General features: G+C 41.3%; 1 long non-coding RNA gene across 1 annotated transcript in view; it reads right to left on the bottom strand.

Moving 5' to 3' along the window:
• Positions 1-15864, bottom strand: part of LOC109024281 (uncharacterized) — a 76045-nt gene that overhangs the window by 18405 nt on the left and 41776 nt on the right. The gene's annotated exons all lie outside the window — the stretch shown is intronic.

Genomic DNA, 15864 nt, shown 5'->3' with positions numbered 1-15864 from the left:
TTCCCCACAAGCCATTCTCAGAGATGGAGAGAAATGTGGCTATACATGCAAACCCTTTAGAGGGGAAATAAATGTGTGAAAAATTCCACTCGACTAGGCCTGCAGTTAAATTGTGCCACCTCATGAGGAAACCCAAGCCTCCTGGGAGTTCATGCATTTGGGGCTGGTTAATATCAGCATGAGCAGTGTCCAAGGAGCACTGCTGAGGCCCTGCACACTTAGGAGGTGAAGAACTGCCTCTTGCCTGTGCAGGACATGAGGGCTCCTGAAGGCTGGGCCTTTGGAAATGAAGCATCAGGCTCAAGTCCTGCCGTCAGCCTCCCCATAGCCATTGAATGCAGGGAAGGGTAAAACTGCAGCCTCCTGGCCAAGGCCCAGCTCAGGAAATTGCTTTTTGCCTACTGGGACTCCACATGCATTTTTACTTTGCTGGCCTCTGTCCCAGCAGCCAGTGCAGTGAATATCTGCCAGCCATCGAGTCCACCTCACTGGCACCCAGGGCGTCCTCTCATATCTCAGTGATTCCTCATGGACGATAATCTCAGTCTGCATGGAACAGAGCAGACCTCTGGGTTGGGAAGGCCCACTGCAGAGATGAACTGGAAATAAAGACTTAACTCAGGGTGTAACAGGGATATCTACAGTTCCTGTCAGCTCTGTTGGAGTGTTAGACTGACAACTCAGCTACCAGCCTTACCCAGCTTAGCTGAAATCTGTTCCAGAGGTGGACTATGCCATCCAGGCTCAATTCCCCTGTGCAATAGCGTCCCCGGTGTCAAAGCAAATTGAGAGCAGATTTCATTCAGTTTGAAGCTTTTAAAGGGGCTTTGATTTTTTATTAATCTGAATCTCCTCATGAGGAAACAATCAGACAAATCCAAAATGAGGGACATTCCAAAAATAACAGGCTGGGGTTTTCAAAATTGTCAACGCCATGGGGGAAGAAAGGGCTGAGGAACTGTTCTAGAATAGAGGAGGCTAAAGAGATAAGTCAGCAAATGCAATGTGTGAACCTGGGCTGGATCCTGGAGCAAACACACAGGAAAACGGTTATTAAGGACACATGCAGGGACAATTGGGGAAATTTGAATATACACCATATTAGATAACAGTGTTGTTCCAATGCAAAATTTCCTGACTTTGGTGTAGGCAAAGATCCTTGGTCTTAGAGCATCTGCAGATCAAAGGTTATGTGTGCATAACTGCATCTCAAATGGGTTCAGAAAAGATTAGAAAAAGAGAGAGAGAGAGAAAGAAAGGAAGAAAGATATAAATAGATAGATGATAGATAGATGATAGATAGATAGATAGATAGATAGATAGATAGATAGATAGATAGATAGATGACAGATAACTAAGCACAAATTGAGCAAAACGTTAACAATTGGTGAATCTAGATGAGGAGTAAATTTGTATCTGTTGTACCATTTTGCAACTTTCTATAGGTTTAAAAATTTTCAAAACAAAAATGTGGAAGGAAACTCTTTAGAAAAGGAAGAAGGAAAAATAAATTTTGTACTTCCAAATAATGTAATGTAGAGGTTACCTTCCAGGGAAGGTAAGTGAATGGAATCAGGGAGATACATACAGTTAATTTCAACAGTTTTAGTAATGTACACTTTCTCAAGGTGGATGGTGGGTTCAATGTTTATTTTAATACAATGCTTCATCAATTCAAAATGAAATATATTAGAGTCTTTCATATGTATCAATTATTACGTAGAAATACATATTTTACCAAATAATTACCTTGCAAAAATGTTTTTATTAATATTTTTCTTTTTTCTTTTTTCTTTTTTTTTTTGAAGCAGGGTCTCACACTGTCACCCAGACTGGAGTGCAGTGAGCCATGATCGTGCAGTGGCATAATCACAGCTCACTGCAGCCTTGACCTCCGGGATCAAGGAATCCTCCCACCTCTGCCTCCCAAGCAGCTGGGACCATAGGTGCATGCCATCATACTCAGCTAATTTTTAATTTTTCTGTAGAGATTGGGGTCTCACTACATTGTCCAAGCTGGTCTCAAACTCCTGGGCTCAAGCCATCCTCCCACCTTGGCCTCCCAAAATGTTGAGATTACAGTCATGAGCCACCACACTCGGTCAATATTTCTTTATATTTTTTATTTATTTGTCCTCAGAGGTAGATCAATGAAAGTATTTTCTGAGGAGGTCCTGAAATTCCATGTGTCTGTTATTGGCCAAAAAAGCCCACCCCAGCTGGTAGAAGGATAGAGGGTCTTTATTTACAACAACAGAACTGCTTGGCTGTTGATAGCTTGTTGGTGCTTGTTGGTGCTTGTTGCCAAAGATTTCAGGACTGCCTTATGTAGTGATCACCAGCTCCCTGCTTTGATGGTTGGTTCACTACTGGCAGGGAAGAAGAGCACTTCTTTTGGCCTCAGGGGTTTTGCCCTGACTCTTTCTTTCCCTACAGCCACCCCCACCCCAACACCACCCCCAGAGCCTAAAGTTGGTTAGGGGTGGCAGGCAAGTGCTGAAACCACGGGTGGAGAGGGGGATCCCCCAGCTGTGCAATTTCTCCCAGCAACTTGATGTTAATGGAAACAAAGCCTGGGGAGCCGCCAAACACAAAACCATGTAACAATGGCCACACCGAGAGTACAAACCAGACGGAGCAGCCCCTGCCTAGACCTGTCCAGTGTGTTCCCATCGCACCTCAAATGGACATCAGTCTCCTTGCTGTGACCTTTAAGTCCCAGAAGGGCTCCTCTAAGCCTCTGTATCCTCATCTTCTACGACATCTTCTCCCTACCTTTTGCTCACAGTGTGGCGGCTGTGCTGGTTTTCTCTGCCCCTCATATGCACACACCTCAATACGCCTTGGGGATTTTGCATTTGCTCGTCCCGTCTCCTGGGATGCTTTTCCCCACAATCCTCACAAGGCTGATTCTTCTGGTTGTTCAGGTCTCAGTGCCAATATCACCTCCTCAGAAAGCCCCTTCCTGACCCCTTAGTGTGAGACAGCCCCATCTTACAGGTACTCGTTTATTTTTTCATAGTATTTTTTCTATACTTGTCTGGTTTACTTATTAACTTCTTTATTTTTCATTTCCCACCAGTGGGATATAATGGCTTGTTCATTGCTGAAGCCCCAGCACCCAGCCAGTGACATCCTAAGGACCTCATTCACACATCCACTCACTTGTGACTTAGGCAGTTATTCTCCCTGCCACCTTCAGTTTCTTGCTCCATAGAAAAAGTCCCAACACCTACAGCACCATATCAATGTGAAAAGGAGAATATACATCAAGGGCAGGTATCACCATAGCTACCATGCACCTGCTACTGGGTGGGTGCTCTATAAATGCTGGTTTCCTTCCTGCCTCTCAGGTCCTTACAAAGCAGTTTTGACCAATGCTGCACCATTTGCCTTTTGTCAAACCTTTTAGTTAAGCTGTGCTAAACCTTTTGCAGTAGCTAGGGAAGTGATTGTTACCCCTATTCCATAGATGAGGAAATGAAAACTCAGAGAGATAAAATTACACAGAATCACACATTCAGGGGTAACATGGGCTATTCTTGAATCCAGTCTTCCTGATTCAAAATTTTGAACCCATGTTCCTTACACTCCCTCACAATACAATGTGGTTACTTAAGGACACACAAAGATAGAAATGAGAGACGATGATGATGGGAAATATTCACCAGCTTTCCAGATGGTGGGAGAGAGAGACAGGGAAGTGCGGCCTTCCTTCGCACACGTTTGTAGAGCTTGCTCTACTTACAGCCAGACCGTCCTTTCTCAGCTGTTGTGGCCCTTGGAGTCTGATTAGGAGAATGGACTTTTGTCGCAGAGCCCTTTGGTCTAGAGCCCTTCCTGGTCTGGACCGGGGGAGATGATCCCTGACACGTCCTTAGGAGCCCACATTTCTAAAAGAGCATCCAGAACAATCTCTGCATCTCCAGACCTCAGCACCAGGGATGAGCTCAGACAGGTACCAGGTTGCTGCCAGCTGTTCCCAGGTTAGAAATGACTGACTTCCTCATTGTCATTGTTCACTGAACAAAGCTGTGTTGCCTTGGTCTACTGGCACCATTGCTTCCACATGGGTTATCTCTAATGTTTCTCCAAGAGCTAAAGATTTGCCTCCTCTCCAAGACCAGAAAGCTTCTTTTCCCAGCCATGGGAATGGACAGGATCCCCAACTCTGGCCTCATCCATCATGCACGCCTGGGCATAACCTCTCCTGCTGATGTTACCAAAACACCAGAGTTTCGGTCTAGGTCCCATTGCTTGCAGCACAGAAAGCCAATCACTGAGATGAGTATTGCCAGGAAAGAAGGCTTTAATTCAGTGCTGCAGCTGAGGAAATGGGAAATCAATCTTAAATCCATCTCCTCAACTGACTTAAATTAGGGGTTTATATAGCAAGGAAGAAATGTAACCATGTGTGGGAAAATAGGTATTAGGGAGGGTAGGGGAGAGGAACTGGACCACAGGAAGCAGGTGGCTGATTAGGCAGTCATGACGGGGTGGCGGGGGGGGCGGTCTGGCATCTCATTGTCCAGATCCAGTGATCTGATGAGTTTCAGGTCCTTGATATAATCTGGGAGGCCTGATTATTGGTTTCCTGAGGAAGAAACTCAGGTAAGACAAATGTAACTTTCTCAAGTGTTAAGACTGGGAGAGTCAATTTCTATGTTTATTCAAAAGAAACCATAAACATTAGTTATATGGGACAATTGGGCCAGTGTCAATGTAAGCAATTCCTGGCAAGCCAGAAGTAAGAGGGGAGCACAGGTGCAGGTAATTAAATGATGTGTACCAGGGACTCAGTTTTGCTGCTCTGACTCAAAAACCAACTCTGTGCATAGCAAGCTCTATGGCAGTAACATCAGCTCACAATGATGCTGATGACATGTGTAACACTAGCCTTCACTCTGCACTTCAGCTGTGCCAGGAGTGATACACATATGCCCCTGTGCACACTCACCCAGATAAAATCGAGGCTAAGAGAGATTAAATGACTTTCCCAGAGTTGAAAGAACTTTTAAAACTTTTACTAGTTTCTATTTTTAGCAAAGTTACAAATACATACAGTTTAAAGAGCATAACAATTCAAGTTTTGTTATAAAATATCATTGCCCCTACTCATCAGCCCCCTTCACGGATCTTAGCTGACTGTTTTGGCATATGCTGACCTTTCTTGAAGAATATGTTTTTATTGCTACATCTTGACTTTTACGTCACCCCTCTGCACACACGCCACTTTCCCATAACCCTGGCTCTCCCAACATAATTATTTCAAAATTTGTAGTTAGAGATAAATCATCAGTGCTTGAATTATTATGAATATGTAAATACTCCTCAGATCTTATTATGATTTAATTTTTGTAGTTATTAATACTCCAAAGTTAATCATTGTTTTCTTTTGATTTGCTTAGATTTCTGTGTATTTATCGTTCATTCAATCACAAATGCTATCAATTGTCTAAATTTCTTCTTACTGCATGAGGCTTTCTATTGATTTTAATTTCCTAAGGAGGTCTCCCCAGGAGCCTTCAGAGGGGCTCTAAATTGTCCTGATTTCTCTCTATTTCTGTGTCATCCACAGAGAAAATGAAAAGAATGGCATCATCAGAAGTTGAGCAGCGTACATCCTGCACAGCCAAATGCAACAGGTCTTTTCCAGAGTCTACTGCCACTCGGTAACCTCCTGTGTTGGATCTTCTCATTCCTATACCTCTTGTCTTCCTTTTTTGGATTTACTCTGTAATTTTGATGGAACACACACCTTGAATAGCTTTTGGTGGTGGTTCAGCTGGGAGTGGAATTCTAGTTGGAGATCATTTTTCTTCACTAGTTTGAAAGCATGCTTCATTGCCTTCTAGTTGGCTTGAGAACTTCAAAGCCTTCCTAATCCTAGGTTCTTTATAAGCCTCTCTATAGATGTAGGTATAGATATAGATATAGATATAGGTATACGTATATCTATAGATATAGATAGATATATGTATACCTACAGATATAGATAGATATACGTATACCTACAGATATAGATAGATATATGTATACCTACAGATATAGATAGATATACGTATACCTACAGATATAGATAGATATACGTATACCTACAGATATAGATAGATATATGTATACCTACAGATATAGATAGATATACGTATACCTACAGATATAGATAGATATACGTATACCTACAGATATAGATAGATATACCTCTTCTTTTTGACCACAGTGATGATGTGCCTTGTCATAGGCCTATTTTCACCCATTATGATAGAAACTTGGGGGACCCCTCCAATCTGAAAACTTATGTTCTAAAAAACTTGGAAAGTTTTTTGAATTTTTTCCATTTATTATTTTATTCCATAAGTATTCTTTAATCCTATTTCTGCAACTTCTATTAATCAGATGTTGGGTCTGTTGGACTCGTTCTCTAATTTTCTTTTCTCTTCTAGTTTCCATCTATTTCTTTTTGCTCTGTTTTTTGTAAGAAAACCTCAACTTTATCTGGAAACTTATTTTGAGGTTTTCTTTGCTGCTATGTTATTTTCATTTCCAAGAGTTTATTTGTATTCTCTGAACGTTTTTTATAACATCTTGTTCTCTTTTGATTATTGCAGTTTATTTTCTTATCTCCCCAAAGCAGGGGTCCCCAATCCCTGGGATGCAAACCAGGGGCCATAAGCCAGGTCCATGGTGTGTTAGGAACCAGGCTATGCAGCAGAAGGTGAGTGGCTGGTGAATGAGCATTACTGCCTGAGCTCCACCTCCCGTCAGATCGCTGGCAGCATTAGATTTTCATAGGAGTGTGAACCCTATTGTGAGCTGCACATGCAAGGGATCTAGGTTGTGTGCTCCTTATGAGAATCTAATGCCTGATGATCTGAGGTGGAACAGTTTCATCCCGAAACCATCCCGACCCCCAACCCCCTCAACCCCCATAGTGGAAACATTGTCTTCCATGAAACCAGTGCCTGGTGTCAGAAAGGTTGCGGGCCACTGCCATAAAGTATTAATAGTCTGTTTCTAGAGTGTCTTCTTCCTAACTATTCTATGCCTCTTCTGTCTGATTACTTTCACCTTTATTTTATTCTAAGTCAGTCTTTCTCAACTAGGTTCTTCTTTTGAACCACAGATCATAGAAAATTATTTGTGACTATTTTCTTAATTCCACCCCCTCAAAGTGGTACATAATAGGATGATTCTATGTCCATCTGGAGGCCTTAGGCTTACTTCTTTCAAGGAAATCCTGATTATTCATGAGACAGTTGTGATATGCTGAATAATGGGCTTCCCATGCCCTAATCTCCAGGACTTGTATATAACAAAAGGAACTTTTCAGATCAAATTAAGAATCTTCAGATGAGGAGATTATCCTGCATTATCTCAGCGAGACCTAAACGTAATTACCAGGGTCCTTAAAAGAAGGAGGCAAGATCAACAGAGACAGAAGGCCATGTGACAACAGAAGCAAAAATTGGAGTGAAGGGGCCATAAGCCAAGAAATCTAAGCACCTCCAGAAGCTGGAAAAGGCAAAGGAACATATTCCTTGGAGTCTCTAGCAGGAACCAGCCTGGCCAATACCTTGCCTTGACACAGTGAAATTGATTTCAGACTTCTAGCCTCCAGACCTGCAAGAAAATAAATGTGTATTGTTTCAAGCCCCAAGTTGATGGTAATTCGTTATAGTAGTCATAGGAAATGAATCCCATTAGTAACTCTTAGTTTTCTGCTAGCATTTCAGGATAAGGAACTAAATGCTAATTGGAAGATCAGAGTGCAAGAACCACACTCAGCATCTGCAGCTCCACTGTAGGAGACTCCGGATGGGCCATGTTTCTGGGAAACTGCTGATTTCAGTACCTTTAACTCTTTCTTCTTTGGCTGGACAGACTCCCGAGAGAACACTCTCCAGGTCTCCTGACTGGAAGGTGAAGACTGACTGCAGCATCCTGGGAGCCAGGTCAGGAAAGCGGGCCGAGGCTCGTCAGCATCCAGCTGTCCCTCATCGCACTGCTGCAGTGCACAGCCCAGGTGTCCAGAGACCATGCCTTACCCTCTCCAGCCAGTCTTTGCTAAGAGAGGTGGGCAGTGGCCTGGCTGCCCACAGTGGGGTGAAGACATAGAGATCTGAGTGCTTGCTAAACAAATCCTCCTTATTTGAGTCTTTCTGCCTTACCCCCAATTTCAGAGGTACCTGCTGCCCCTAGTTCCCAAGGTTTGTGGAATTTGCAGCACACATCTGCTGTTTTATAATTTTCCCCACTACGGCCTTCTGAGCTTTGTTTTCTTTCATCAGTTACCACTCATCTATCTGTATTCCAACTCCCAAACCATGTTGTTGTCATTTCTTCTCCCATTTTTTCCATTGTAGTGGGTTTTGCCTTTTTCAAAACAATCCATTGCTTGTTATTATTCCAGTGGGACTTCAGGAGGAGAAAAATGCAGACATATATGTTCAATCAGCAAACTTCACCTAGAAAAGTTTTTAAGTCACTTATCCATCTTATATCTCATTTGTTTTTTGTTTTTTGTTTTTTTTTAATTTAGAGACAGAGTCTCACCTGTCACCTGGACAAATACAGTGGTGTGATCACAGCCCATTGCAACCTCAAATTCCCAGGCTCAAGAGATCCTCCCACCTCAGTTTCCTAAGTAGCTGAGACTACAGGTGCACGCCACCACACCCAGCTAAGTTTTTAATTTTTTGTAGAGATGGGGTCTTGCTTTCTTGCTCAGGCTGGTTTTGAACTCATGGCCTCCAGCTATCACCCCACCTTGGAGGGAGGGAGGGAGGAAGGAAGAAAGGAAAAAATAAGAAAGAGAAAGGAAAGAAGGAAGGAAGGAAGGAAGGAAGGAAAAAAGGAAAGAGAAGGGAAGGGAAGGGAAAGGAAGGGAAGGGAGGGAAGGAAGGGAAGGAAGGGAAGGAAGGGAAGGGAGGGAAGGAAGGGAGAGAAAGAGGGAGGGAGGGAGGGAAAAGGGAAGAAAGGGGGGGAAAGGAAGGAAGAAAAGAAAAGAAGGAAGTAAGCAAAGAAGGAAGGAAGGAAGGAAAGAGAGAGAGAGAGTCTGGCACAAATGAGAATTCCCCATGAGAAAGCAATCCCAGGAATGTTAATAAATTTTTGAATGAAAGTCAAAGCTTGGACTTTTATTGCATGTAAAATTATCCAGTCACTCAAAAATATCTATTGAACAATTTGCCAGTTATTGAGCTATTATCTCTAAGCTCCAAACTTATCCTTTTCTACCCAGCTTTGTAATGCCAGGGCTAGAACTCTGCATCCACCATTCTGCCCAGCCAGCTGCTCCTTGGGATCCACCAAGAGTGGGTAGTAAAAGGAGACCGTGAGGCTGGGGAAGGGAAAGTGGCCCTCTTCTTCCTGTTCCTGAGTACTTCCTGCTCCTGAATACTTCCTGTTCCTGAGCACTTCCTGTTTCTGATTAGCTCCTATTCCTGAATACTTCCTCTTATCGTCTGCATCACTTCCTCAATGATAAACCAGGCACTGGAAGTTCTTTCCTGTAGCAGTGACTCCATCCAGTTTGCAGTTTTTACAGTATACACAGACCCAGTTTCAATGCGGCCTCACTCAGATATCTTAGTCCCAGCTCCATGGGGCCCCTCCTCTGAGCTTCTACATTTTAATAGTTTTCTGTTCTTCCTTCTATTCCGTCACCCCTAGGGGAAGTAGCTATTTCCTGCAGTTGCCACCACCATGATTTCTTAGAGTTCTCTTTTTGCCTTTCTGCAAAAGAACCCAGTTAACAATTTTTATATAAAATTATGCCTGTTAAAAGGTACGGTTTTATCTCCTGACTGATGAAAGCACTCACTATGAACCACCACTAAAGCTCTATATTAGGTAAAAATCTGGGAGGAAAGAGTCCCCCCTACATAAATGCTGACACATTGCCAAAGGATGAGAAGGTGGCTTTCCTAGATGAATCAGGCTTTGTATGTATGCTGCATTGACCAAATGTTTGGAGCAGTGCAGTTTGTGGTTCCCATGGACAGTGTCCCTTAACTCCAAGAAAATGACTTCAGATATCAAGTCCCCCAGGGCTGTCTCTGATGTGCCAGGAGACAGCATGAATCTTGGACAATGGTGCTATCAATTTTCTGTAAGTCAGCCAGGATGATGGCTTTGCTCAGTAAACAGATTTCTATTTGAGCACTTTCAAAAGCCAGATTCATTCTTTCAGGCATGGTCGGTATATCTTTCTGTCCTAGGCAGGTTATTTTATAGCTGCAGAACCAACAGAACATGTCAGATCTCATCAGAGTTCCCTGGACAGCTGTAAAATGTCTTCTTTAAATGTCCTCAGGATCCATATGTGAGACTGAACCAGTTTTTCAGGTTGGGAAAGCCGGTGCTGGAAAGGAAGAGGCAGTTTCCGGCAGCCACAGTTACTCAGAGCTCAGCTCTGGCCTCTGAAAGCTATCTCCTTTTCTTCCTGGGTCGGACATATGTGTCATTTTGTTAAGACACATTAACCCCCATGGCTGGTTTTGTCTGTGTCTCCTTCCCACCCTGTCTCCACTAGAATGAGTTTCTTGAAAACAAGGCTAGGGTCTTGTTTATGTATCAGAAGTGCAGCCTGGTACCTACAGCCTAGCTGATACTCTTGTTTTTCTAGAGCTGGAACAAGCTGAATTGAGCATGATAATTCCTAGCGGAAGTTTTAAGCACTATGCAGGAACATGATTCCATGCTCTGATAACCACACTCTATAAATTTTTATGGGTACATACATAGTAGGTGTATGTATTTATGGGGTACATGAGATATTTTTACATAGGTATACAATGTGTAATAATCACATCAGGGTACATGGGGTACCCATCACCTCAAGCATTTATCTTTTCTTCATGTTATAAACATTCCGGTTATAATCTTTTAGTTATTTTTAAATGTATAATCAAATTATTATTGACTAGTTACCCTGTTGTGCTACCAAATATGAGATCTTATTCATTCTATCAATTATTCAATTGACAGAACATCCTTCATTCAATTATATTTTGGTACCCATTAACCATCCCCACTTCCCTTCCCCACTACCCTCCCCCCACCATCACTTCTCTTCCCAGCCTCTGGCAACCATCCTTCTACTCTCTATCTCCTGAGTTCAATTGATTTAATTTTTAGCTCCTACAAATAAGTGAGAACATGTGAAGTTTGTCTTTCTGTGCCTGGCTTGTTTCACTTAATGCAACCACCTCCAGTTCAATCCATGTTGTTGCAAATGATAGAATCTCATATTTTTATGGCTGCATAGTATTCTATTCTGTATATGTACCACATTTTCTTTATCCATTCATCTGTTTATGGACACTTGGGTTGTTTCCAAATCTTGGCTATTGTGAATAGTGCTGCAATAAGCATGGGAATGCAGATATCTCTTCAATACACTGATTTCCTTTCTTTCAGGTGTATACCTAGCAGTGGGATTGCTGGATCATATGGTAGTTCTATTTTCAGTTATTTGAGGAACCTCCAAACTGTTCTCCCTAGTGGCTGTACTAATTTACATTCCCACCAACAGTGTACAAGGGTTCCCTTTTCTCCACATCTTTGCCAGCATTCGTTACTGCCTGTCATTTGGATATAAGCCATTTTAACTGGGGTGAGAGGATATCTCATTGTAGTTTTGATTTGCATTTCTCTGACAATCAATGATGCTGAGCACCTTTTCATATACCTGTTTGCCATTTGTATATTTTCTTTTGAGAAACATCTATTCAGATCTTTTGCCCATTTTTAATTGAATCACTAGATTTTTTTCCTTTTGAGTTGTTTGAACTCCTTATATATTCTGGTTATTAATCCCTTGTCAGACGGATATTTTGCAAATATTTTCTCCCATTCTATGGGTTGTCTCTTCACTTTGTTGGCTGTTTCCTTTGCTGTGCAGAAACTTTTTTTTTTAGACAGAATCTCACTCTGTTGCCCAGGCTGGTGTGCAGTGGAGCAATCTTGGCTCACTGCAACCTCTGTCTCCCCAGGTTCAAATGATTCTCCTGCCTCAGCCTCCTGAGTAGCTGGGATTATAGGCATGCACCACCATACCCAGCTTATTTTTGTATTTTTGGTAGAGATGGAGTTTCGCCACGTTGATCAGGCTGGTCTCGAACTCCTGACCTCAGGCGATCCACCTGCCTTGGCCTCCCAAAGTGCTGGAATTACAAGCGTGAGCCACCATGCTAGGCCAGAAGCTTTTTAACTTGATATAACCCCATTTTTCCATTTTTGCTTTAGTTACATGTACTTTTAGAGTATTACTCAGGAAATTTTTGCCCAAACCAATGTCCTGGGGAACTTCCCCAATGTTTTTTTGTTTTTGTTTTTGTTTTTGTTTTTAGTAGTTTCGTAGATTGAGGTTTTACATTTGTCTTTAATCCATTTTGGTTTGATTTTTGTGGGTAGAAAGTGACAGGGGTCTAGTCTCATTCTTCTGCACATGGATAGCCAGTTTTCCCAGCACCATTTATTGAAGAGACTGTTCTTTACCCAGTGTATGTTCTTGGCACCTTTGTCGAAAATGAGTTCACTGACCATGTCTGGATTTATTTCTGGGTTCTCTATTCTGTTCCATTAGTCTATGTGTCTGTTTTTATACCAGTACCATGCTGTTTTGGTTACTATAGCCCTGTAGTACAATTTCAAGTCAGGTAATGTGGTTCCTCCAGGATTGTTTTTTTGCTCAGGACAACTTTGGCTATTTTGGTCTTTTGTGGTTCCACATATATTTTAGGATTATTTTTTTCTGCTTCTCTAAAGAATGTCATTGGTGTTTTGATAGGGATTTCACTGAATGTATACATTGCTTTGGATAGTGTAGGCTACAACCTATAATTGGTTTTGCCCTTTCCACTTCTGCCTTCCCTCCTTTTAATCAAAAGAGGGAGAGAGAATGGGCTGGACATTCTTTCCCTTCCATGTCCTCAATGAAATGAAAAAGCCTACAGAAAGAGCTGAGGATAGGAGTACAAGGGCCGCCAGTGATCCCAGAAATAGATAGAGGCAGCCCAAGATGAAAGACACCTTCAGGCAAGAACATACTTCTCTATCTGCTTCTCTCTCTGTTTAAAACTGAGCCCTTCTGACTTTCCTAATAATAAAAATGAAAAATTTTAAAGATTATAAATCATCTTTTTCATCTATGAGATTGATAGTTACTTACTAGCATTATTAACAGTAATAGGTATTAATAGTATTATTAACAGCCAATATATATTGAGATTGACTTTTAAAATTCACCTATAACATTTACAAAGATTAAAAAAATGGGGGGCACTAAACATATTTTAGAATGGGTTAAAAAATAAAAAACCTGGCAATACCAAGCACTGGCAAGGACGCAGAGCAACTGGAACTCTCAGAAATTGCTGGTGGAAACGCAGACTGGCTTGGCTGCTCTGGAAGAGGCTTGACGGCTTTTAAAAAGTGAAACATACGCTTACTGTGTGACTCAGCAATCCCACTCCGAGGCAACTACCCAAGAGAAATGAAAACTTAAGTTCATGCAAGAAAATCCTATACATAAATGTTTATGCAGCTCTATTCTTAATCAACAAAAACTGGACACAACCCATTTGTCTTAATGGGTAAATGGATAAGCAAACTGTGGTTCATCCACATGATGGAATATCTACCACTCAGCAATAAAAACGAACGAATTATTGATGCATGCAACAGCTGAATCTCAAAGGCATTATGCTAAATGAAAGTAGAAGCCAGACTCAAAAGGCTGCATATTGTGCGATCTCATTCTTGTAACATTCTAGAAGAGGTAAAACCATAAAGACAGAGATAAGATCAGCAGCTGTCAGGGATGAAGGACGTGTTTGACCACAAACAGGAAGCACAAAGTAGCTTCTGGGCATGAAACTGTATCTTTTCTCCCCAGTTTTACTGAGGTATAGCTGACAATTAAAAATTGTATATATTTAAGGTGTGTAACTTGATGATTTGGAGTTGTTCTGTATCTCAATTATAGTGGTGGCTTCACAAACCTATACCTATATTAAAATTCCTACAACTACATAAAAAACGCCAACTTTATTTTATATAAATTTTAAAACTAATAATAATAAGAGAGATTAAATATTAATAAATATATAAACAAAGATGGGAGGGCTCTTGGAGAAATGGCTGATGCCAGGCCTGAGGCAAGGAAAAGGCAAGATGAGCCTGGAGCATCTCATGCCAGAGAGCAGAGAGGGGCTCAGAGGACACAGGTCCAGCTTGAAGGGGCTGCCACTTGCCAAATTTGGGATGATCTGGCTGTCAAAATGGATAGTTACAGAAACACACTGGATAGAGAAAGAAGCCATGAGTACAATCTGATACTAAAAAAGTTGAGGGATAGGATAAGAAGCTTTTCTTTATAGAAGAGTGATAACTTTTTTTAAAAGTAGAAAGAATGGGAAATGAAAGAGCACTTTATAGCCAGCAAAGCAGCAACTGATCCAGGCAAGAATGATCAATAGATTCTAAAATCACTGGGTAAGAGATTGTTGGGAAGCACGATATTCTGTCTCAAAGTATCACCCAGTAGGTCACTTAATAATCACAAAAGATCAGGGTACATTTCCAACGGAGAAATATAGCAGACACTCACTTAACTGAGTGATCAAAGTTAATGTCACAAATTGTGGACAAACTGGCATCTTGTTGTTCCTCCTGATATGACACCCTGAGAAGGAAGCAACAGCATCTATATAATATGCCTGCCAACAATATTTATGTTAAATCTAATCCTGAGGCTCAATCAGATAAATCCAGGTCTAAGTACACTCTATAAAACTCTTCAAAATGCCAATGTCATGAGAGACCACAAAAAGACTGGAGATCTGTTCTGGATTCAAGAGACATGACTGCAAAACTCAATATGTGACCCTTGATTCCATTCTGGATCAAGACAAAAATCTGTTAAGTACAGACAGTCCCCAACTTACAATTGTTCAACTTACAATTCTTCAGTTTTACAATGGTGCAAAAGTGATAGGCATTCAGTGGAAACCGTATTGTGAGAACCCATACAACCATTCTGTTTTTCACTTTCAGTACAGTGTTCCATACATTACATGTGATATCTAACACTTTATTATAAAATAGGCTTTGTGTTGGATAATTTTTTCCAACCGTAGGCTAATGTAAGTGTTCTGAGCACATTTAATGTAGGCAAAGTTGTTATAATATTCAGCAGATTTAGTGTATTAAATGCATTTTTACTTACATTTTTTCAACTTACGATGGGTTTATGGGATATAATCTCATTTTAAGTCAAGAAGTGTCTTTATTCAATGATGATATAGATTCTGTATCAGAAAACTGTATTTTAGCAATGTATTTTAGCAATTCCCAAGTGTCCCAATTATATTATGCATAGGTAAGGGTGTGTCTTTGTTCTTAAGAGACACACACCAAAGCATTTAGGCATCAAGTGTTATGATGTCTATAGATAATTCCAAAGTTTGATAAAAACTAATAGAGAGCAGATGTGGCAAAAGGTTAACACCGGGTGGATCTACATTTGGCGAAGCACTTACAAGCGCACGTTGCACTTGTTCGTACAATTTTTTTCAAACGCTGTTTTTTTTTTCCTAAAGAAAAATAAAGGAGAGAAAAAACTGATGAGGAAGCCTAGTATTCACAAGGTCGTGGGGCACTGGAAATTCTCCTGCCCAGCTGTTGGGAGTGTGAGCTGGCACATGCTGCCTGGAGGGAAGTCGGGCACATAGTAAAGCATAAATCGAGCATACACTTTGACCCACAAACTCCACAGCCCACCACTTTCAGGTTAACTTAGAGAGAACTCACTAACGTGCAAAGATGTATATGCCCTAAAGTTTCACTGCAATCTTATTT

This window comes from Gorilla gorilla, chromosome 21, assembly GCF_029281585.2.
Source record: "Gorilla gorilla gorilla isolate KB3781 chromosome 21, NHGRI_mGorGor1-v2.1_pri, whole genome shotgun sequence".
Taxonomy (NCBI): Eukaryota; Metazoa; Chordata; class Mammalia; order Primates; family Hominidae; genus Gorilla; species Gorilla gorilla.
This window is presented reverse-complemented; position numbering and strand designations above follow the sequence as displayed.